The sequence below is a fragment of the Setaria viridis genome, chromosome 3 (genome assembly GCF_005286985.2).
Source record: "Setaria viridis chromosome 3, Setaria_viridis_v4.0, whole genome shotgun sequence".
NCBI classification, from domain to species: domain Eukaryota; kingdom Viridiplantae; phylum Streptophyta; class Magnoliopsida; order Poales; family Poaceae; genus Setaria; species Setaria viridis.
In genome coordinates this window covers 33,623,711-33,649,126 of record NC_048265.2, presented here as the reverse complement: position 1 = coordinate 33,649,126, position 25,416 = coordinate 33,623,711, and the positions used below count along the sequence as shown (strand labels likewise).

At 40.9% G+C, this 25,416-nt stretch overlaps 2 pseudogenes; both read right to left on the bottom strand.

Annotated features, from left to right (window-relative positions):
• Positions 1–15,197: 15,197 nt before the first annotated feature.
• On the bottom strand, positions 15,198–19,536 carry LOC117849253 (NADPH-dependent diflavin oxidoreductase 1-like; annotated as a pseudogene).
• A 2,038-nt stretch (positions 19,537–21,574) lies between these two features.
• On the bottom strand, positions 21,575–23,480 carry LOC117849252 (ornithine carbamoyltransferase, chloroplastic-like; annotated as a pseudogene).
• Between the last annotated feature and the right edge of the window lie 1,936 nt (positions 23,481–25,416).

The following is a 25,416-nucleotide window of genomic DNA, read 5'->3' as shown; positions in this document are numbered from 1 at the left end:
GTGGAACTCTGGCGTTCCCTTTTTATAGCGGCGCGGAAGAGAGAGATTTTGAGTGGCACGAAGACCAGAAGAGAAGGAGGGAGTGCACTGCCATGGCGGCGATTGAGCGGCGATGGGCGGCAGAACAGGACTTCGGAGATAGCATCTTCAGCCATTGGGCACTGGAGACAAGGCGGCGCAGGCGCGGTTTTGCCGGGGTTAAGATTTGGCGGAGGCGGGCGTCGTCGAGCGGCGGATTTGATTGGTGTGACAGGGAGAATGGTGCTACAAGCAAGGTTGCAACAGGTGAAAAGACAGGGCGAGCTGCGGCTGCGCGGACGAGCGGGAAGCAGCGGTTTGCCGGGGCACAGTTCTGGCAAGGCGGAAAAGGAGCTGTCGCGGCCGGAGTCGGGGTTGGTGAGGGAGGAATCGTCACGTAGCGAGTTCGTGGGCGGCGCGACTGTGGAGACGCGGCGGAAAAGCTGGAAGGCATCGGGCCTTGCAGTCGGGGATCCGGCGAGATGATGGGCGCGAGCCGCGAGGCGGTCTGACGCGGCTGCGGCAAACTTCTGCCACGGCGGCGATAGGGCACCTTGGCGTGACCAGCGAGGGCGCGAGTGAGATGAGGCGGAAAGGGTTGCAGAGGGGCTTCCGCTGCGATTGGGGAGGAGGGCGCGGAAATCCATTCTGTCGCGACCGACGACTGGGCAAAGCGGCGTGCATCGGAGAGATCAAGCCACGCGGCGGAGAAGCTCTGAAGCGACGCAGGTTGCTCGAGTGCGTCTGCCTTGGGAGATTCGGGGAAAAGATTTGCAGCCCACCAGTCAGTCTCTGTTGTTTCACAACTCCAAGATTGAAAGGAGCACTGCCTTTGGGGACTCAGAAGGAACCGACGGGGTTGGTTGGGTTCTCAGGGTCGGGACTAAGAACCAGAGGTTGAGCTCTTAAGCTTAGGGGAGCTGAGATAGAGGGATTAGGGACTCGGATTAGGATTAACTCGGCTGATTTACCCAGGGTCGTTACATGCCCTCCCCCGATGGCCGCGCTGACAGGAGCCGAAGGCCAGAGCAGAAGGTGGCGATCCAGTGACTTGGTCCTTCTCCTTGTATTTTATTTTACTTAGCTTATATCTTTTACTTCTTCACAGACCCGGCTCACCTGTAACCCCGGTACCCTCCTTGCGCTATAAAAGGAGAACCAGGGCTCTGAGACGGGAGGACTCTCGAGCGAACTGAACCCACACACTCACCTCACGAGCATCAGTGCACACCCAAGAGACTTGAGACCGGCTCCCTCTCTCGCCTGTTTGTAACCCCTACTACAGACCTTGCGTGAGCAACACGAGCAGCTCCTCATACTGAACGTAGGGCTCTCCTTGCTCGAACCAGTCTAATCCCATGTCCTCTCACGCCACCATCTGAAGCCTTACATGCATAAAATAAATTTACTAGCCGTAGTCTTGATCCGCTAATCTTGACAACGACAATGTTGGCTTTGCATTCGCTCGGATTTATTCTTTTTTGAGCACTGCACAACCTCTCCGTCACCACGAGGACATCACCTGCTAGGATGCAACCACATTGGCAAATTTTGATTCATAGGTGAAACAATTCTTTACCATGATTGTATTTGATACATTTGATGAATTGATGCTGCACTATGATGTTTGTTCATTATTATTTTTAGAAATACATACGTGGATCAAAAAGAGTGTAAAACATACATGGAAGGCATGGAGGACAAAAAAGATGATTGGGAGCTCAGTCCAAGTATTCCCAACATCCTCGAACAGGCCACCACGTCACTTTTAGCCCAAGGAAAGAAAGAGATCAAATTCAACACATTTTGGGGCTGGATTCGGACTGAAGTACTATGCCAACTTGCGACGGCCGCCACGACCTCATCCGGACTCCATTTTTGGCGTTCAAGTACTCTTTGGAATCCTTATGAAATCTATATTCATATCGAATTGGACTCATATCCATATATTTTCTGAGGTGACCGCAATGATCAAATTACTACCCTGAGGTTATTCTGTCAAAGGTGCTGTGTTGCCTTATTTCGGTCCAATGGGCCTTGTATCAACTCGGGTCCAATAAGGTCGTGTCCTAGGGTTGGAGAACAGCACCAAGACCCCCCTGGTCATCCTCCTAGGTATTAATAAGGATTAGAGCCGTCACAAATAGATTGGATTTTATTTAGATCAACTTTAGCTCTCACTACAGCCTTTTAAGGATGCTGCGCCTTAGCAACCGATAAACCACCTCCAATGACTGTCGCGATCTTGTGGAGCGCGTCACTCAGACACTAGGGCACTCATCCTGCAAGCAATCGTAAAACTAGCAAGAACAAGTATAACAAGTACTAAATTTACTAGATGAAGATGAAGGTTTCAAACTCAATATCAATAATTATGGGGTTCCGAAGACAAGAAGATGACTGGTTGATTTAGCACGCGCGCTTACAAACAAGTAGCGAGAGCTAAACTTGATCTAAACAAAATCCAATCTGTTTGTGATAGATCTAATCCTTATTAACACCTAGGAGGATGATCAGGGGGTCTTGGTGTCGTTCTCCAACCCTAGGACACGTCCTTATTGGACCCGAGTTGATACAAGGCCCATCAGGCCAAAATAAGGCGACTCAGCATCTTTGATAGAATAACCTCACGTTAGTAATTTGATCATTGCGGTCGTCTCAGAAACGATATGGAAATGATTCTGAATCCATATAAATATAGACTTCATAAGGATTCCAAAGAGTACTTGAACGCCCAAAACGGAGTCCGGATGAGGTCGTGGCGGCCGTCGCAAGTTGGCACAGTGCTGCAGTCCGAATCCAGTCCCAAAATATATTGGATTTGATCTCTTTCTTTCGTCGGCTAAAAGTGATGTGGTGGCCTGGTGGAGAACGTTGAGAATACTTGGACTTGGCCCCCAATCATATTCTTTGGTCCTCCATACCTTCCATGTATGTTTAACACTCTTTTTGATCCATATATGTATTTCTGAAAATGACAATGAACACATTATGGTGCAGCATCAATTCATCAAATGTATCAAATACAATCATGGTAAAGAATTATTTCACCTGTGAATCAAAATTTGCCAATGTGGTTGTATCCGAGCAGGTGATGTCCTCATCATTCTCCCCTTCTTGGCTGCAAGTCATCCTTGACTTGCTCTAATAGCATTTAGAGGAGCTTGCCTTGATGTTGGAGCACAGAGCCACGGCTATGCTGCACGGCCACAACCAGCAATGCTCCCTTTCTTCGGGCTTACCTTGTTGCATATGGGAAAAAATAGGAAAACTTTGCAAGATATTATTAGCATTAGTGCAGCCCCTATTTGATCATGGTATTTTAGCCCAAAAGGGTATTTCAGATTAGAGCAAATATAAACTTTATGCACCAAATATTCTCCTTTGCTACCATATTTTCCAATTGCATGAAGCGAACAATGATTAAACCGAAATCAAATTTAAGTTTCTCTTGTAGACAATTTAGATTACACAGAATATCAAATTCAATATAACCCAAAGTATTTAAAGAGGATAGCAAATTCAATTCATCTTGTGCACAAGTAATAGGATGAAAAAGCTTATCTTCAGCACATTTGTATGGTTCCAAACCAAAAGTATCACACTTATTCGCTACTTGTGGCATAGGAGTAAAAGAATCATCAGCACGTAAGTCCTCTTTATCACAAGGAACAATAAGTAATTCTGTTGGAGGTATGCCCTAGAGGAAATCATAGAGATGATGGTATTCCATTTGTATCCATGATTTATATTGTGTTCCTTGAATATCCATTAAAGGCTACTTGAATTGATTTGCAATTATGTGAATTGTGTGTGAAACTCTTTACTTGTATGGTTATTCTAAAGTTGTCCCTACTCGGAGTTCATGTGAGGACACACATGAATATTAGACTAGCACATGTATTAGTTGATGACTATGTTTCACAAGTCATGGACATGGAGATGTTGAACTAATAATGTGGGCACATGTGGAGACATGTGCTAGGACTGACCCAACATGAGAAGTAGTTCTCTCTTTAAACAACATATACGCTTTGTCCTTAGACCTGAGATTGTCGCATGTATTCAATATGTGGATCGACCTACTTAGGGGCTATCAAACGCTACGCCGTAACAGGGTAGTTATAAAGGTAGCTTTTGGGTTTATCAAGAAGCATGCTATGAGACATGGTCAATCAAGATGGGATTTGCCCCTCTCTGATTGAGAGTGATATCTCTGGGCCCCTCGAGTGATCGGATCCGAAAATGCATGCCCATGCTACGTACGGTTAAGAGTTAACCTACAAAGGGATTCCAAATCACAGGATCGAGAAAGAGCGATCGGCTTGAAGCTAGACCAAATATCGTGAGGCAAAGGGAATAGCATGTATATTATGTTGTGATGGTTCGTCTGATATGATCTTCGTGTGCGTATAGGAGTTGGCACGTCTTGCTAGAGGCCGCTACTGACTATTGGGCCGAGTAGGAATACTCGGGCTATGTCTAAACGTATCCGAACCCATAGGGTCACACACTTAAGGGGTTGGAAGCCCAATTCGGATGTGATCCGAGTTGGATTAGGTTTAGAAGTACTAATGGGCCTCGGACCCAGAGGCCCGTTAGGAACCTCTATAAATAGAGGGGTGGGGGCGCCCTAGGGTTTACACCTTTTGGCGAAACTCATCTGCCGCGCCTCCCACGCCCTCGCCTGTTGCAACTCACGGATCTAGCAGTCCGGCTTGCGACGCTTCCTCCCTGCACGTGTGGATACCTTGGAGGTGTTGCGCCTGCAGCACTTGGACGAGCCGCCGACGAGCCACGATGAGCCGACGACGAGCCGCGGCACGAGGGAGATCTTGCTGCACGTGGACGAGCTGCTGAGGAGCTGCTGGACGTCGACGTGATCGACTACGTACGACTACGTTGATCAACTTCGCTGCATCGATGCGAATCTACATCTTCCGCACCAGTAGTGCGTCGAGTGGTAATCCCGTGATCCTTATACGGCAGTTTTCCTGGTTTACGCGGTAGAATTTTGTTTTGCGCTAGTGTAGCCTACCTCGTATCCCAACAAATTCATCTTGTGACAAAGGTAAATCAGCAGTGAGTTCCGCTATTTGTTGCTCTTGATTAGCATGCAGAGTGGAGAAATTTTGGAGATTATGGGCCACATCATTCTTGCAAGTATTCACAGATAATAGAATCTTCTTTTCAGCATTGAGAGCAAGATAAAATAATTGACAAATATATCTGTATGATTTGCTAATCAACAAGGTTTGAATTTCAGAATTGAACCCTCTTATGAACCTACTCATAACATCTTCCATGCATTCATCTAATCCACCAAAAATGATACAAATCTTAAAATCATGGTAGTATTCTTTCACAGTCTTACTATCCTATTTTAGTTTGTCCAGTTTGCTAAGCAAATGATCAACATAATATGAGGGAATATATTCATCTCGAAAAAGTATTTTAAAATCTTTCCAAGTTGGTGGAACTTTGTTGTGCCTACAAATATGTTTCCATTTAGTCAAAGCATATTTCGTTAAAGCACTTGCAACAGCTAAAATCATTTGATGTTCAGACAAGTCATAATTAACAAATTCAGCATCTACCTTAAGCTCCCAATTAATATATGCACGAGGGTCAAAAGTTTCATCAAAAGAAGGTAGAGTATTACTAACCTCAGTTAGAACATCATCATGTACCTCTACTGGGTATGCTCCCATATATTATCAAGGTTGTGAACACCCATGGTGCATACTCTCAGCTCCCACGTTTATCGTTGGGATTGCCATTGTTAGTGGAGAGCAGAAAAATTCACAAGAAGTTGCCTACGAACTAAAGAAAATAGGTGGTGGAAGATTGTTGTTTTCACTCAAACATGTCCATTCATGTTCTTACATGTTCTTACCAAGCCAAACAGGAGGTGACGGCAACCAACAAGTATGCAACCATGGAAGAAAGTGTATCGGTGCCGAAGCAACAAACCCTGTCAAGCTATAGTCAAATATGTGGAGCTGTAGGTAGGCTAAAGCAAGGAAGTATTAGAACCACGTTAGTTGCAAGCAAATTGAAAAAACGCTCAACGATGTTATTGTGTTGGTCCTAGCCTAGTACGTGCTAGAGACGCGAGCCTGGACACAAACGAAGTCACTGAGCTGCAGCAAAGAAGGATCACAAGGAGATGAATAACAACAAAAGAAAAACCCTGCTCTTCTTCTTTCTCTTTCTTTCATTTCTTTCTTTCTTTCTTTTCTTTTTTTCTTTTTTTTTCTTTCAAGTAGCATAAAACTGAAATTTTGCAACAAGAGATAATAGGCTAGTTAAGCAATTAAATGTTTCCTTGGTAAGGGTGATTCAGCAGCAAAGTCAAACAAGTGGCTGTTTTGCAAAACCAGCACATGCGCAAATCTCCAGGGCGATTGCGAAGTGCTCAGAATGAATTTGGGATCAAGGTCAGATCCATTGGAAAGAGCACAAGTTAAGGTTTCCAGATTGTATTTAAACTCCCTATTCAGACTCCTAACAAAGGAAATCTGGTGCTTTTCTTTTCAAGAAAAAAATAGGATGTGGTTAAGGTAATGGTGGTAAACAAAACAAAGAAATTTGAAAATCCACTCTGATTCATGGAGACAAACAAAAAAACTCAAATTTGCGATGGTGACCCAAACGTGACTAGAACTCAAAACTCTAAAGGACTAGATGCTGAGACCAGCAACTTGACACGACGGTGCAACCGTTAATTCAATAAGCGCTAACTAAGCAGTAATAGTATCAAGCTCAAAGGATTTTTGGGATTATGGAGAACTAATCTACTATTTTTTGGCTTTTTCTGGACCATAGGAGATTAAAAATAGCAAAGAACTAGAAGTCTCTCATCGATCAACCTTGCTCTGATTACCAACTGATAGGAACCCACAAGGTTTTATTCTCAATCTTAAGATGAGACGACGTTCATGGCCCGACTACAGCCTTCCAAGGATACTGCACCTTAGCAACCGATACACCACCTCCAATGGCTGCAGCGATCTTGTGGAGCGCGTCACCCGGCCACTAGTCTTGCAAGCAATCGAAGAACTAGCAAGAACAAATATAACAAGTACTAAATTTACTAGATGAAGATGAAGGTTTCAAACTCAATCTCAATAATCATGGGGTTCTGAAGACAAGAAGACGGGTGGCTGATCCAGCACGCGCGTGTACAAGCAAGTAGCGACAGCTAAACTTGATCTAAACAAATCCAATCTGTTTGTGACATCTCTAATAGTTATTAATACCTAGGAGGATGACCAGGGAGGTCCTGGTGTCGTTCTCCAACCCTAGGACACGTCCTTATTGGACCCGAGTTGATACAAGGCCCATCGGGCCAAAATAAGGCGACGCAGCACCTTTGACAGAATAACCTCACAGTAGTAATTTGATCATTGCGGCCGCCTCAAGAAAGATATGGACATGAGTCTGAATCCATACGAATATAAACTTCATAAGGATTCCAAAGATTACTTGAACGTCCAAAACGGTGTCCGGATGAGGTCGTGGCGGCCATTGCAATTTTGTACAGTGCTGCAGTCCGAATCCAGCCCAAAAACATGTTGGATTTGATCTCTTTCTTTCCTTAGGCTAAAAGTGACATGGTGGCCTGGTGGAGGACGTTGGGAATACTTGGACTTGGCTTCCAATCAACTTCTTTGGTCCTCAGTGCCTTCTATGTATGTTTAACACTCTTTTTGATCCACGTATGTATTTTTGAAAATGACAATGAACACACATCATGGTGCAGCATCAATTCATCAAATGTATCAAATACAATCATGATAAATAATTGTTTCACATGTTAATCAAAATTTATCAATGTGGTTGTATCCGAACAGGTGATGTCCTCATCAGGAGCAGTACCGGGACTCGAAGAGAAGCGGCGCTTGCGAGTCCACAACGCAGCTGCACTGTCGTCCCCGTGGCTCGATGCTGGCGAAGCGGTGCCACCCCACATGCAGCACCCAGCGGACCTGCAGCTCCACAAGCCAGCCTACGCGTGAAGCCGCTGTCCTAGAGTCGCTTCGCGTTCCTGCACGCTGCCCCGGTCGCACACTGGCTGAGGGACAGGGAGCCCGGTGAAGGGAAGGGCGTCGTGGAGGCGAGGGAGCTCGGCGGCCACCTGTTGCCGCTCTCCTGCGTGTGCCCGGCTGCCCGCCCGCATGCGCTCTGGCCCAAGCTGTTTGCGCTACAGCTGCTAGCGGCAGCAAGAAAAAGGAAGACAGGACATTTGGATTTTGCAATTTTATTCATATATGCCTGAATCTTGCAATGCAGGGATCAAGATGAGTAGATGGGTGAACGTATTTGATGGAAGCAATGTGCGTTAAAAATAATCTGGAATTTGATTAATCATGTTTGGTGGTAGTTATTTGATATTAAAAAAAATGAGAGAATTGACTATATGAGAGACCAAGTATGAGGGGTTTGTTGGAGTTCATTGTGAAGTAGGAGAGAGAAATTGGATGAGAGACTCTCATATGGGTGCAATAGGAGGTGGGTTGGAGTTGCTCTTATATGACTGCTTTCGGAAATTATATAGGAGGCCCCGTGAAAAACACGTCTCCAACCGGTGCTCTCTGACGTGTTATTATGGTCCCTCGCTTGGTTAGGATTACTAACTTCAGCACGACATCACACTGTTATGCTTACTCCCTCCATCCTAAAAAAATAAACCATTCTACTTTAATCTAAAGTTAATTCTATTAAATTTAACAAAGTTTATATAAAAAATATTAATATTTATGATACCAAATATGCATTACTAGATTCATCGTGAAATTCATTTTCATAATATATCTATTTAGTGTCATGAAAATTAATATTTTTAACTTATTTCATCATAGTACAAAGTTAAAATAACTTATTTTTTAGAACGGAGGGAGTATATCCACAACTACAACCAAGAGCAAAAATAAAGCTTTACGAGATTATGAGAAGCGAAAAGGCGAAAACTGAACAATATGCATTCCACTTGTATAAACCGAATGTAACTAGCAGATCATCATGCTATTGGAAAAACTTGGACCGAACCTATAGAAAAGAAGATGATGATGTGATGCTTGGTAATATGCTTATGCTTGATCAGTCCTTCCTCCGAATCTTGCTCTCTTTGTCTCGCACTTTGGCCATCTTGTCTCCTATGTATGCTCCATGACCCCAGTAAATGGACATTTGTCATTTCAAGTTTGAAAAACATTCCAGTTTTTTTTGAACAAATCGGCACGAGACAATGCTCATTTCTACCAAATTTCTATTGGTAGAGAAGAAGAGTACAACCCCTAGGGGCAAATCAAAATCAAATATGGAGAAAGTCTTTATTTTCAAATAAATAAAGGAAAAAAGTTTATTTTACTACCTAACCTATCATCATGTCCATCTAACCCCTTAACAAAATTTAGGTTCAACTTGCTCCCCCAAAATATTTCAATTGGTCCAATATACCCTCTAATGAGATTTATCTTTTTTTCTACATACAATCTAAATTTTAAATTCAAATTTTGTGAGTAGATAAAGAACATGATGGCTTATAGTAGAAAATATATTAAGAATTGTTTATGGTTATTTTTATGGGTTAGAATTATTTAATACGATATTTATCCTAGGGATACAAAATTGCATTAAATTAATAGTGAAAATTTTCTAATATATTTTAATGTTGGGCATCATATTATAAGTCACCTAACAAAATTTGAAATTAATGTTCAACTTGTACATTTTTTCTTTAGAAAAGGGATAAAAATTCAACTTGTACGTGGAGAAAAGAAAAGACAAATTTCATTATGGGTATATCAAACCAACTAAAATAGTTGAGGGGAGTAAATCGAGCCTAAATTTTGGTTAGAGAATTAAACAGATAAAGTGGATACGTGATGGTAACAAAATGGGCTTTTTCTCCTTATAATACTTTTAATAGACTATAAATTGTTTGGGCAGCCTAGATATCTAGAATGGGATTTCCACCGCTTCACTCTTAATACCTATGAAGAAGACATAGAATATGTACAGTACTTTGAAGCAGTAGCAAACAAGATCAAGGTATGATTGATTTGATCGAAGTGTAAATTATTGGTTACATAGGTCACATATTACCTATAGTCTAATATCCTTGTTTTCATATGAAGTGGGTTGAGGATTATCTGGGAGACAACACGATTCAGAAAAGCATCCCTAAAAGCCATTTCTGCCTAATAAACTATAGTGCAATGTAAGGGCCCCTTTAGTAGTGCTCCAGCTCCTACTTCTGCATCTCTGGCTTGTGCATCTCCGGCTGGAGCCCTACCAAACTGGCATGTTAAAAATGGCTCCACAAGCACTAGAGGAGCCAGAGCCGTTTTGAATTGAGAAGACGGAGAAAAACAAAGTGGCTCCTCCAGCTCCTCCCCGTTTTAGGAGAAGCCAGAGCCTTGCCAAAGAAGCCAATTGACGTTATAGTCACACATCATGCATGACAACTTTTTTGTTGTTCAGTGGGAAAGAATTAGGGAGGTCTGGCTTATATGGAAGCACTGGAGATTGCAGCAGACTTTCCCAATGTTTCCCCACCTTTCTCACATGTTAATTTAGTTATTGAGCAAAAGGGTCTCTATTTTGAGATTTGGAGCAAGTTAATTTAGTTATTGAGCAAAAGGGTCTCTATTTTGAGATTTGGAAGCGGGTTGCTAAAGGAAAAGTTAGTGCCTCAGTATGCACACATATGCAACATATGCTGCTCTCTTGTACATACCTATTCTTACATGCACGTTATATGCACGCTTGCTAAGCGAAGTGATATCTGTTTCTGTATCCCAATTTCTTTCAGAGAAGCTTTGTTGGAAGTACATAGAGAAAAAATGTTTCCCTCGCACAATTTTTAAATTAAGCATGAGCTTGAAAACACTCCAGGCAGATTCCCAATAATGAAAGACTATGTACTTTCCTCTTGTTACTTCTATCAATTAAATTTTCCTAATTCTTTGGAGGAAGTTTATGTCAATTAATCTAGATAAATATTTTTGCTCGTTTCTTTTCTCCACTGTGATGACTACATGGCTTGTATCAATGAAATGGTTAGCATAATTTGTGTAACATCCATTTCTAATGGGAATATGTTCTTGACACTGACGGACATCAATCTACGCAGGTCTCAGATGAAGAAGCTCTTCAGTTGATCAGAGAGGCCGCTATAAAGATGGTCTGTTGACTAATTTCTCTAGCGAGCAAATGTACTTATCATAAAATTTAAAGGTGTCTCCAAATGTTGTTAATTGGCTTGATTCCCAGTGGTATGCCGTATGCATGCACAACCGGCCCAACACTCACACACAACCACATAAAGCTGCTGAAGTGCTGACAAAATGAAGATGAGTGGACCAGGTTGCCTGTGACCAACCTCACACCAATCTCTTCGAAGATTCCCATGCACGACATAGAAGGGTGCCTGCAGAGTCTTGTGTCTGTTCAGTGTTCATAGGACAAACTCCATGAGATCATCATGTATATCGTTACCGTAATTTTTTCAAGGGCAGGATCAACAAGCCATCAATATAGCAATGGAGAGTGAATAGCTCCCAAGCTGTTCTTCAATTGCTCTTTTAAAACCTAATGCTTGTAGAAATATTAGTGGATGGAGTATGCATAAGCTTGAAGCATGTAGTAGAGTTTAGGGTCTGTTTGTTAGAGCTTCAGCTTTTGAGCTTTTTGAAAACCTGTTGCTAGCTTTTTAGTTCTAAAAAGGCAACACTAGCTTTTAGAAGATGTCTTTAGCTTTCTGGGCTCAAAAAGCTAAAAAAACCTCAAAAAATTGAGTTTTTCAGCTTCCCATATAAACTTAGCTTTTCCGAGCTTCTAGCTTTTTGGAAGCTGCACTGGAAGTTTCCTGTTTGTTTAAGCTTCTAGCTTTTCATGCTGAGAAGTTGCTAGGGAGCTCAAACAAACAGCGCCTTAGTCAACCCATGCCCATACCGATCGTGCTCTGCATCTCAGTTTAGAAACCTCCAGTGGTGTATGCATTATTTTAGTTGATGATTTCGCACGTGATGTAGTATATGTAGCAAGGGACAATTCGTGGAAAGGTTGGGTTCAGGATTAGAAGAGGGGCAGATCCAAGAGCACAATGTCTATACCCAACAAAGGCACAATTGAACGGAGCAATCCTTCTACCAACTTCTAACACTTGTACCAAAATCTGAATGAAACCAAGGAACCCAACAATCAAGATGCCACTAGGTGTAGTCCGGAAGACATAGCATATGTACAGTACTTTGAAGCGGTAGCAAACGAGATCAAGGTATGATTGATTTGGTCTAAGTGTAAACTATTGGTCACATATTATCTTTAGTCTAATATCCTTCTTTTCATATGACAGTGGGTTGAGGATTATTCGAGAGACATCACGATTCATGTAAGCATCCCTAAAAGACTTTTCTACCTAATAAACTATGGTGCATTATAATGTCCCTTTGTAGTACTCCAGCGTCGACTTCTCCCGCGGCTCCGACTACCAAATAGGTACGTCAAAAATGGCTCCACGAGCATTAAAGGAACTGGAGCCATTTATATTAAGAAGCTAGAGCCAAAAAAGTGGCTCCTCCTAAAATGGGGAGGAGCTGGAGCCTTGCCAAAAAAAACCCTAAATTGATGTAATAGTGACACATCTTGCATGGCAACTTTTTTGTTGTTCAGTGGGAAAGAATTAGAGAGGTGTGGCTTATATGCAAGAACCGGAGATTGCAGCAGGCTTTCCCAATGTTTCCCCACTTCTAGTTTCCAACGGTTTCAATGTAATGCCACCTTGCTCACATGTTAATTTTGTTATTGAGCATAAGTGTTGATGACATTTGGAATTTGACATTCTATTCTTTAATGCACGAGTATACCGGTAGCATTTGACCTTATTATTCTTAGAAGGGTCTCTATTTTGAGATTTGGGAGCGGGTTGCTAAGGAAAAAGTTAGTGCCTCAGTATGCACAAATATTTACTATGCAACATATGTTGCTCCTTTTTTCCTGTTTGTACATACCTATTCTTACATGCACACACATTATACGCTCGATTGCTAAGTGAAGTGGTATCTGTTTCTCTATCCCAATTTCTTTCGGATGAATTTCAGAGAAACTTTGTTGGAAGTACATAGAGAAAACATGTTTTCCTCGCACAACTTTGAAATTAAACATGAGCTTGAAAACACTCCAGGCAGATTCCCAATGAAAGACTATGTACTTTCCTCTTGTTACTTCTCAATCAAATTTTCCAGATTCTTTGGTGGAAGTTTATGTCAATTAATCTAGATAAATGTTTTTGTTCGTTTCTTGTTTCCAGTACGATGACTACATGGCTTGTATCAATGAAATGGTTAGATGAATTGTGTAACATCCATTTCCAATGGGAATATGTCTTGACACTGACGGAACATTTATCTGCGCAGGTCTAAGATGAAGAAGCTCTTCAGTTGATCAGAGAGGCCGCTATAAAGATGGTTTGTTGACTAATTTCCCTAGCAAGCAAATGTACTGATCATAAAATTTAAAGTTGTCTCCAAATTGGGTTAATTTGCTAAACTGGATGCAAATTTTTATCATCTGATTTCGAGACCAAAGCACTATTTGAATTACACCAGGAAGAAGTTGGAGGTAGAGATTGGTTTGATTCCCAGTGGTATGCCGTATGCACGCACAACCGGCCTAACACTCACACACAACCACATAAGCTGCTGAAGTGCTGGCAGAACGAAGATCAGTGGACCAGGGTTGCCTATGACCAACGTCACACTAATATCTCTTCGAAGATTACAAGCACCGCATATATAGATGGGTGCCTGCAGAGTCTAGTGGCTGTTCAGTGTTCATAGGATAAACCCCATGAGATCATCATGTATATCGTTACCGTAATTTTTTTCAGGGCAGGATAAACAAGCCATCAATATAGCAATGGGGAGTGACTAGCTCCCAAGCTGTTCTTCAATTGCTCATTTAGAACGTAGAAATATTCGTGGATGGAGTATGCAGAAGCTTGAAGCATGTAGTACAGTTTTGTCAACCCATGTCCATACCAATTGAAACCTCCGGTAGTGGATGCGTCATTTCAGTTGATGATTTCACACGTCATGTAGTATATGTAGCAAGGAACAATTCGTGGAAGGTTGGGTTCAGGATTAGAAGGGGCAGATCCAAGAGCACAATGTCTATATACTCAACAAAGACACAACTGTGCGAAGAAATCCTTCTACCAACATCTAACACTTGTACCAAAATCTGAATGAAACCAAGGAACCCAACAATCAAGATGCCATTAGGTGTGTAGTCCAGAAGAAAGCTTGCCAGCCAATTCCTGGGTCACAACAAGTCAACAACTAAGGCAAGCAACAATGCCAAGAAAAAAAAGAATCATATCCTACACGTTCAACGTCATTGTACACTGATTCTCCAGTTCCGTATCCTATAGGTAATTGCAAAAACCCTGATACTTCATAGTAATACATACATGCTGTTCGAGACAAAATTATGACCAAGTTTCAATTACAAACCTACCAGCCATTTTCAGTTCCTTGAGCCATCCTGAAGCATTCTCTTTTGAAACACCACTCCCTTGGCAGAGAACATCCTCTAATGCAGCCGTAACCGTAACATCAGCAGGCATTTTTAGTAGAAGACCCCGCAACATATATTGCAGCCTCATTGAAGCATAATATGTCCACCACTCTTGCACTCTGCTCCTTTATTTTGTCTTGTACATAGATCTTTTCAGGTTGACCCCTAGAAAAAGCAACAAAGAAGCCACCAGCCATTTCCAAGGACAGCACCCCCGTGGTTCTGGGCATGACTTAACCAGAAGTCCCGGTACAGAAAATCACCATCTTCATTTCTACAGTCCAAAGAAGAATAGAACAGGGCTGCACATCCATTGTCAAAGCAACAAAAATCTTTAGCTTGATGATGCAATCTGTCGAACAGTTCACAAGCAAACATTTGGGAACTTTGACCCCATCCTTTGCTCGAACCTGGGTACAAAAGGATTCTGTCCCCCCTTTTAAATTAACAAACTCAAGAGCATTTAAGTTGAGAAAAAATATGGGCACATTTCCTAAAGCCCTAAGCGCCCTAAACCATGATTATGTGGACGCAAAAGTGTTGAAAAACTATGGTTGCCACAGTGGCAGAAAGACACACAAAGATACCAAAAGTTAAATCTGCAGGACTGAACAGATCTGCATACCATTATGTAACCATCTGCAGGACTGAACAGATCGTTTAATGAAAGAATCAACGGCTGATGGATTCTGACTAGGTAGAATTTCTAGAACATCACTAACTTGATATCTAACAGCCTAGCATGGAACAAGCCACAATCTTTCAATCTTGTTCACAAGAAGATGGTTGCAAGCCAATATCATCTGATCAAAAGAGAACAAAGAACATACAGAACATGGATCTTTCAGTTCAAAGTGGCGGACATCTCTTTCTGAGTCCTCCGTAGTCAAAAGTTGATTTGTTACCTAAAAAGGTTAGCAATATCATCAACAGTAGGTATTAATAAAACAAAGATGGATATACTAAATTACAACACAACCATCAATTTATCTTAGTCACAACGCACAAGGGGAGAATTCCCACAATGAACAATACATTGACCTGTTGTTTGATATACTACAGCCTCAAAGTATTCTTCAGTATTTCAGTTAGTTGCAATTATTTAATTCCTTTTTGCTATTTTTCATTTTATATAGATCAAAAGCCAGTCCACAACATATACATAGAGAAAAAAGAAGGAAAAACACACTTTGCTACGGAGTCAAAACCAAACTATGTTAGAGCCAATACAATTACGGGAAAGAGTCCTTAAGTTCAACTCATCTTTGGCAGAGCTAGTCACCCTAAAACCATGTAGGGTGGCATCACTCCTGAAGCTCTGTTTCCACTAATGGGCTTATGCATGATACTATTTTACCACGCGGACAGTACAAAGTAGCCTACTAAACTGTAGGCCTGGAAATCTTATATGGATACTATTTGGCGCAAGGTATGTACAAAATAGCCTACATATTAAACTCTATATTTGAAATAACTACAATAAAAATCAGTTTAAACCCTTTCAACCACCGATGAATATGGTGTGTGCAGGAGATGAAATTTTCTGAGGAGCAATAATTTAGCAACCTAAGACATACAGAAATATTTATAACTAGGTGCCTTTATCGAAAAAATAATATGTAGGTGCAGAAGATTCCCCAACCAATATATATCCATGTCCAGAATTGCTAGATATATAGACTGAACATGTATAAATGAGTGATAAGAATAAAATAAAAATGCCTAAACTGTTTAAGCTCATGGAGAGGATACGGAACACACTAACTGTAACATGTATTGTGGCTCTCCATCATTATGGAACTTCAGAGCAGGGGACATAGAGCGTGGTCTTTCAATTAATCTCTTGGAGTCTGGTAGTAGAAATATTAGAATCTTTGAGAAGAAATATTACTCGACAATTTACAGAGATTGCTGGTGAATATTATCAAGATTGAGACCTCATACCTGAAATGTCGGCATCTTGTGGAGCTGAGTAATAGATGACTTCGACCTTTGCATCCCCAAAACATCCAAATTGGGATGAATGATATCTGATATTCTAGGTAAATGTGATGGATTTGTTTCATTTAGTGATTTCCACAAAGACTGCAACCACCGGTCTAGAGCTCCTTCATATCTGGTATAAAAAGACAAAATTATCTCTTAGTATCTTTGATGAATTGCTCTCCAACCCAAAGAAAAAAAATCATAACCTTGAATTTCAGTAAAAAAACAAAATTATATGACATTTGACTTCTCCAAAGCTTACTTGTGATTTTGTGAACATAGAAACAATAGCAAGTGGAAAAAAATGCTAGATATTAAAATCATACCCTGCAGGATGTTGATCATCCCCTAAACCTTTCTCCATGATTCGCTTTGCACCAAGATCTAAAAGCCTCTGATCGAGCTTCTTTGCAGGAAACTGCAGTGCAAACACAACAGTGGAGAGGGGATTAAAAACAAGAAGGTATAATTTGAAAGCAACGCACATACTTCTAGCACGATAGCAGCTTAATTGTAAGGTCCTTGTTAGAAGAGACTGATCACATTGTACTTCTGGTAACCTGAATCCCCAAGCCCAAACATCACATAGTGTAATCCTTGCAGCAACTGTGCACCCACACGCTTCTGGAGAAGGTACCTCCAAAAACCCTGCCACATGGGAAACCCCAAAACCAAAATTGTGATCAGCAAACGGATAGTCTAAAAACTAGTAACTACTGAATGAAAAATGGCATATGAATGTCCCTACTACCTTCATAGAATCCGGGGGATCACCTTGTCCCATAGTTGACACGACGAAGACCACGAACCTTTCATCTGCAAGAAGCTCTGCACAAACAAGTAGCAGCAGCAAGTGATCGGTGCTCTTCAATTTATATTGTATATTTAGAACAGCTTTACTGGGTATATCTGGTATATCAGTGCAATCACAAGGTTACGCTCAACTTGTAATAACATCAAGTGTTTCTTAATTCAGTACTGATTGGATAAGTGTTTCTTAATTCAGTACTGATTGGATATCTGCTTTGTAATTTAACACGAAGAAATAGTTGGCTTACTTTCAAACAATCGATCACTTAAATACTGCTTCTGTTTATAACTTGCAGAGACAAATACTTGCCCAAGTACTAAAATCAAATTATACTCTAAAATTAGATCTTAATCCATATGCATGCAAATATACTCGTGACATGTCCCAGCTAACATATTCATGGTTGGTCCAATGTGTACACAAGCAACATTTTACAGTCGCAACTAATAACACTGTGCCTTATACCACCTATGAGTGGTATAAGGTATATAGAACATCTAACCATCCATTAGCAGGGTTAATTTAGTAATTATATCTTCAATTATTAATTACCTTGTTTTTTCATCTCACCCCCTCAATTTTTCTATGTGATCCTTTTCATTTCACTTGGAGGAACAGATGCTGTCAGGAGCAACCGAGAGAGGCATACATACAGGACAAGCTGAAGGAATATGAGATTCATGTTTATTGTAGTCTGATAACAAACTAAGTTCATTTCATGCTGTATTTTGTTTAATGATTTGATGTTAGCATTGTCAATTTTCTGATGTAAACAAGGGCAGTCAAAGCACGCTATATTCTCAGAATCCCCTATGTTCTACTAAGCGAGTGTGTTAGGTTCTGTGACATTGGTTTAAACAATGCCTGTGCTCAGTGAAACCTTATTGCTGAACACGTACTCATTTACAGTGGTGCTGACTATCTTGAGTTCTAGTTCTGAATAATTCAGACTTCCATGATGATTCAAAGTGAAGGATGTGAACAGAACTGTTCTCAAATGCAAACATACAAACAAGTCTCAGATTGTTGCAAAACACTGGGTATCAAAAAGCTTCCCACAGAACAAGGTTTCTATTTCCTGAAAGATTGATGTCATTCCAAATTGTCGTTGGATCAGAACTAGCTATCTGCAAAATAAAAACGTTCAGTTCAGAACTGGTTTCAAGCGATGTGCAACATTGAGATAACATTAAAGGTGAAACAAAGCTTAAAATCCAACAAACCGAATCGCTATCTGTAAAACCGAGTTCAAATAAACCCAATCACTATCTGAGTGCTTATGTTTTCCTCTATACAATGCCCATGGTATAAAAATTAAAGCAGCTATTAACTGTAAACCTTAGAGAAAGTATGGCTCTTGGATTGCAAAGAAGGACCTTCAGGTTGTCTAGACTCGAGAGCTAAAAAGGCCAAATATGTGAAATTCTCCTAAGAATTCTGATTAGAGATTCAGTCTGAGAAAACATATATTGATTCAATAGTCAAATTGAAACGAACTAGGTAGGAGAGCTGCCGATTATATTAGAAAGAAGATGAGAGCTTAGATTGAGCAAAACAATAAAATGAAAAAATAACAACCCAACACCAAGCATCGAAACAAACACATCGCACCACTCAACACACCCCAAGCATCAAGCCAGTATTCCAAACATTGCGCACCACTCAGTCCTCGCAAACTCCACAACTCACAGTCATCGTTGGCCGCTGCTTGACTGTTACATCCATCATCAGATGGAGACTCACCTCAAGCAGGTTCATGTACTATCGCATCTAGTAGGTCATCGACACCTTCCCCAACCATGCCGACTAGGGCATTGTCCATCGTCTTGACTTCGTCATTCAATTGTCAAATTTGATAGAAAGAGCATAATAGGGCATTTGATCCACACCTAGTGAGGGGCTGCCTTGATATCTGAGAAGGTGACTGGGCTGCGACATATAAAATATTCAGATAGAGTATTCTATCCTACAGAAGCAGCCTGCTGCTCACGCGGAGCCACCCTCCCCTCTGGTGGCTCGTGCGGGCCTGCACGCCGCCGTTTAGCTGCCATCCTCACCGCTCATGTGAGGCCCGCACGTCGCTGTTTACCCGCCCTCCCTGCGCTCCTATGGACCCACACGTCACCACTCGCCATCCCCCCAGGTGGCCATGTCGGGACGCGCCGCCGTCAGGCCTCGTGATAGGATAAGAGGTGAAGAGAGTGTGAGAGGAAGAGAGGTCACCGGGAGAGGAGACGAGTGAGATTCCAATTTCTAATTTCTAATCAAATGCGTGTGATTCCAATATTCAAATCATTTAAAATGATTGTGATCCCAATTTACAAATAAGATGAGACCCTAATTAAAAAAATCATCCAACATTCTTTCCCTATAATACCTTTATACCACCTATACTACTCATCTATACCACCAATACCACTAGTAAAGATTTTAGTAGTATACAATTAATATGAGCCGTCAGATACTTTTACACTAGTCTTTTTTCAACACTAGTATAGCTTATGCACAGTAGTGTACCCCTAAAGGACTGGCAAGAGAAAAACAGGCAGGCTGACCAGCTATACTCAAGTTCCCCTTTCTACAACCAACCGCATAAGTAATTTTCAAAAGCTTGTTTGGCGTCTTGTCTTCAGAAAAGAGATAAGCTGTTTTGGTGCGTTTCCTCCTATTCGTAACAGAAATCAAAGTGCTACGAACTGGACTTCCGAGAAAGAGCTTGCATGATATGCAACGTGCATACATCAGTGAACAACTACTACCTCTTGATATATAATATTGCCGCATGCCTCATTTTAGAGACTGCTAAAGAAACAGTGTGCGAAGACAGCAACATGGGAGTTCCCGTTTGCAGTCACCAGTGTCAATATTACACTCATGATGATGCAGATGCTTGACTGTCAAGCATGCACTGACCCAACAGTGTGCTGAGGTTCTATTCCGAACAGAAGGAAGAAACAAAACGCATAAGCTTGTCCGTTTATCTCTTACTAGAGTCTTGGGGGGCGCCTCCAGCGCGCCAACCTTCCGATAAATTATAAAAAAAAATTGTTGGAGGATAGACGTCGAACTAACTGCACAATAGCATTAACACAGCAAGCTGACAGAATCCAAAACAAGCAGAAAATATCTCTTTAGTAGCTGCCTAAATGGTCTATACGGAACTGGGATGATCAGCTACAAAAAGTGGATGATCAACTATGAGTACAGCAAGGAATCGCGAGGTGCATCAACAAGGTTAAAGTCTTCTCTTCTCATGCATAGGTTGGAATCTTTTCGGGAGGAAAAACCTAAATATAAATGACAATAACTATGCGTTTTCTGCAGACTAAACACAATGAGTTCAGCCCTGAGGCATGTTGGGATTTGTACTTGCATGCTGTCTAGACCGATTTCCAACTGATGGCCTCCATTTTGAGTGGTGTCTGTAGAAAATATATAAAGAAAAACATAGTTTACACACAAGATTTCATAATTTCATAAAAATCACAAACAATAAGTTGAAGCAAAGTAGTATGTTCATGGGCTATAGTGCAGCAGTTTGCATATGAATCGAGAAATTGTTGATGCCACAGTTATTTCCAAGCACAGCATGCCAAGTGTGAACTGAATATGAATATGAACATTTTTTTTGATAAACCAAAGGTGGATCTTACAACATGTGCAGAAATGAAATTCAGAAATTTCAGAGCGAACTGTTCGATTGTTGCAAGGAAATATATAAATTCATGACAATACCATCCACATGCCACCTAAGATTCTGTGAGTTCTTCAATATCTCATGGTATGCAAAAAAAACAACTTGGCTGCTTCGTCAATTGAAGTTACCGAGGTATGCTCATTGGCTAGACCACATTGTGTACCTGGAACATTAATGGCCTCAACAAGGACCATATACTGAATGTTAAGATTACAACAAAAAACCAATTAATTATCACGAGCACTAAATGTTTAATGAAATACCACCTTTCAGGCTGCTCATTATTCACATCATGTATACTATGGCTGCCAGAAATAGTTGTAAAGCTCTTCATTCCATCGAATGCAATTAGGAGATCAAGAGCAGATAACATTTGCTGTGGGTATGATGTACCTCGAAGAAATAAAAATATAGTGCAAAATCGATATATGAACAGCAAAAAATGGCATTCAAGATTTTAATCTAACATTTTCATCTTACTTCATGCTCAATACTGAAAAATAATTCTTGAAAATTTCTGTAAAGCAATCTCCAAGCTGTGAAGCTCCACCTGCATTGCCTGCACAAATAATAGGCACCATCAATTAGGCAATTAGGGTCTACGAGGCAACCGGAAATTTCAATATTGGGAGCTGAATTACCTGCTTCTACGAAGTTAACTCTCAAAATTTCATCCTTCACCAGCAAAGCTTTCTTAAGGTAACACCATTAAGGCACAAAACAATCACTGTTATGCTATATCCTTGAACCGTCTGAATGTAAGAACATAAATGATTACTCCTCCAGTTTCCTGTAATTCACCATATATACCAGTACCAGTAAATGTAGTTGGCGTCCAGTAAGACAAGAATGAATTCTAATAAGCTTCTATCTTCCAATAAATGTAACTGACATGTGCAAAGACTTCGGGTGTAAATGAGAAAAAGAGACAAATCGTGAATCCTTGTAACTTCTGTTTTCTATAATCAGCTTCGTGTTGACCCATGGAAGCCCAGACATATGCTTCCTTAACTGCTTCCCCTTGGGATCATTTGTTATTTCAATCTTGCTGATTTCAGCACTCTTGGCAACCTCCATTGTCTCTTTGTATCCGGCTCAAATCCCTTGGGAGTTGGGACAAGCGCATACAAAGTGAAAAGGAAGTACAACAGCTAATAGAAGCCATGAGTGCACAATATTGTTCCCATCTACAACATAGGCAACCTGCATCACGATTGAAAACGAGAATTGGTTGCATTCCAGAAACTTGAGATATAAAAGAAAAAGATCATATGCAGCTACTTCAATGGTACATATAGTAATCTACCTTGGTGTTTTGAATACGACAAATGTGCTCAAGTGTAGTAAGTGATCAGCCGTTATTTGGCATGGATGGTTAACGGTGAGGCCATTGCCATTTATTACAGGTACAGATGCATATTTAGCCAAGTTCAGAATATCCTGCCAATACCATATGGGAAGTTAGGAAGATGATGCTTAGATGCAAACGGAAAAGGTAACCAACACTGAATAGCATTATTTAAGATTAATGCATGCAGGAAGAATAGCAACAGTAAATTAGGAAGATCAAGTATCTCAGTACATGTCAACAAAACATTATGATCTCAGAGCAAACGATCAACCGAAAACATCAATTATTTGCTTGATGGATTAGGTATGATAATTTTCAATACACTATCAATGGACATACTCAAACCAAAAGATAACTGCCAAGATAATGATAAAAGCTAAAACACATTATGCATCCATACACATACCAAATTGGCTTTTAGATTATTAGAATTAACATCCTACTTCAAGAATGTCAAACCTGCACTAAAATGTTGTAGGTGTTTCGTATTAATATGTTTCCTATTGAGAAAATCTTGCTTTAGCTGCCAACTCTAATGCTCATAGTTTTGAGGCAGATACCTAACTCTTGTGCTCAAGCAGCATGGTGGCCGGGACAGATCAAATTTGCAAGAAAATGACCCAGAATATACGAGTACTTGCGCATTATGTTGGTAAATAGGTCAACCATAAAAATCCTAATCATGAAACTCAATATCAAACCTGGTGAGCAAAAACCAGAGCCACAACGATGTCACTATATCCAGAAAGTACTCGAGCAACATCACGAGTCTCCTCGTGCTTGCTCATTTGGATATCATCAGGACCCAAATAAATAGCACGCCCACCAATAAGAAGAATCACGTCTGAGATGAAACACGGGTCCTCATTGATGGCTTGGCAAAAAATCATCACCATTAATTTTCCTTTGAACAGTTGGAAACTCATGTCTCCAAATTTTATCGTTTTCTTAACCTCAATCACCCGATTAAGGATCTTCATGATCATATCCTTGTCAAAATCATTGACATAAAGGAAATCCTTAAGAACCTGTTTGGCTGCAAGAAATTACTACAGTTAGAAGGAAAGTGGGCTTCGCATGAAATAGTACTTCCTATACAATGAAAGCTCCCTTCGATGGCTAAAATATTCGGGAGTGGTCATTCTACACAAAACCATTTATGAATTGCATAGAAAAAAATAGAATGGGATTATACTCAAACTAGATTTTGAGAAAGCCTACGATAAGGTTAATTGGTCATTCTTACAATAGGCTTTAAGAATAAAGGGGTTTTCTTCGGCGTGGTGCAATTGGATTGAGAATATAGTGCGTGGGGGAAGCGTGGGGGTTAAAGTGAACGATGACATTGGACATTTCTTCCAAATAAAAACAGGTTTGAGGCAGGAAAACCCTTTGTCACTGATCTTGTTTAATGTTGTGGCAGATATGTTAGCAATTCTCATTTCAAGAACTAGAGATAATGATCAATTAGGGGCCTAGTGCCTCATCTATTAGATGGAGGATTATCAATTCTTCAATACGCCGATGATACAATTCTCTTTATGAAAAATGATCTAGAGCAGGCCAAAAACTTGAAGCTAGTAATATGTACCCTCAAAAAGCTCTCCGGCCGTAAGATTAATTTTCATAAGTGTGAGTTGTTCTACTTTGGGAAGTCAAAAGATAATGTGGGAGACTATATGCAAATCTTTGGCTGTAAGGAAGGATCTCTCCCTTTTAAATATCTTGGAATCCCAATGAATCACCGTCAAATCTCAAATAAGTATTTGAGCATGATTGAAGCAACATTCCAGAAAAAATTAGGAAGTAGGAGGAAGACTAGTGCTAATAAATTCTGTTCTTGCAAGCTTACCAATGTGTTGACGCAAAAATCGGACGGTTGACTCCTGCGTACTAACACACGAAACCCGGGAGAATCTGCTTAGCTCGTGTTCGGGTTGTAGCCTCTCGATCCGCGGCGTGCCAGTCAATCTGACCTGCTGATTGACAAGGACAAGTAAATGTCAAATACAAGAGCAAATCGGCTGGTGTTCCAAATCACTCGACAGGATGTATTGGCACGACAGCCAACACGGGCAAAAGACAATCAGCTACATCAACCGATGTGGACGTAGTAGATGCAAAGGAAGCGTAAAACACAACCTAAATGGTACTACGCAAACAACACTCGAAATAGATCTAATCGGCTGTGTGACAGTAGATTGATAAGAAAAATAAAGTAAAAGACGATCGGAACGTGTTCCGAGATGGATAACTGTGATAAAAGCTAAAACAATAAGATTTAATGAATAAAGCTTGCAGATCTAACAAATATTGATACCTTGTGAATAAATCTAGATGAAACGATAGCGATGCGCCCGAAGTTAAAGCCTAGAAAGTATTCGGTAAACGCGGAACTTACAGTCTAGCCGGAGATCGAAGCGATGCAACCCAACTAGCTTGGAAGAACTCGTGAAGAAAAGAAAACAATGGCAAAGTCGCCGACTTGAAAGTAAATTGCGAAAATAGTAGATTTGTATTGATTATGATGTGTATGTTTCTAGATCTCGCAGGGCCTCTATTTATACCCTAAACATCAAGATTCCTAGTCCTAGTCGATTACAACAAAACATAAGATCTATCTCTAAAGAAACAAACTTTCTAAACAAAAGAAAACAAAAACGACTTGTACGGCAGTCGGAAATGAACTTGGCCTCCATCGGCTAAAAACCTGCTCTTCATCGGTCGAACCTCCAACATCTCCAATCGGCTGGAATCCTTCTGCTCGCATCGGCTGACCTCATCAGCTATGCCCCTATCATCTTCCATCGGCTGCACCCTTGTGATTCCATCAGCTAGGCCTCTGTCTTCCTCTATCGGCAAGGCTTTTGCCATCATCGGCTGATCTCTTATAGCTTCATCGGCTGAGCCCTTTGCAACCCTATCAGCCGATTCCACTAGCCACTGTCTTTCCACTATGCATTGGCA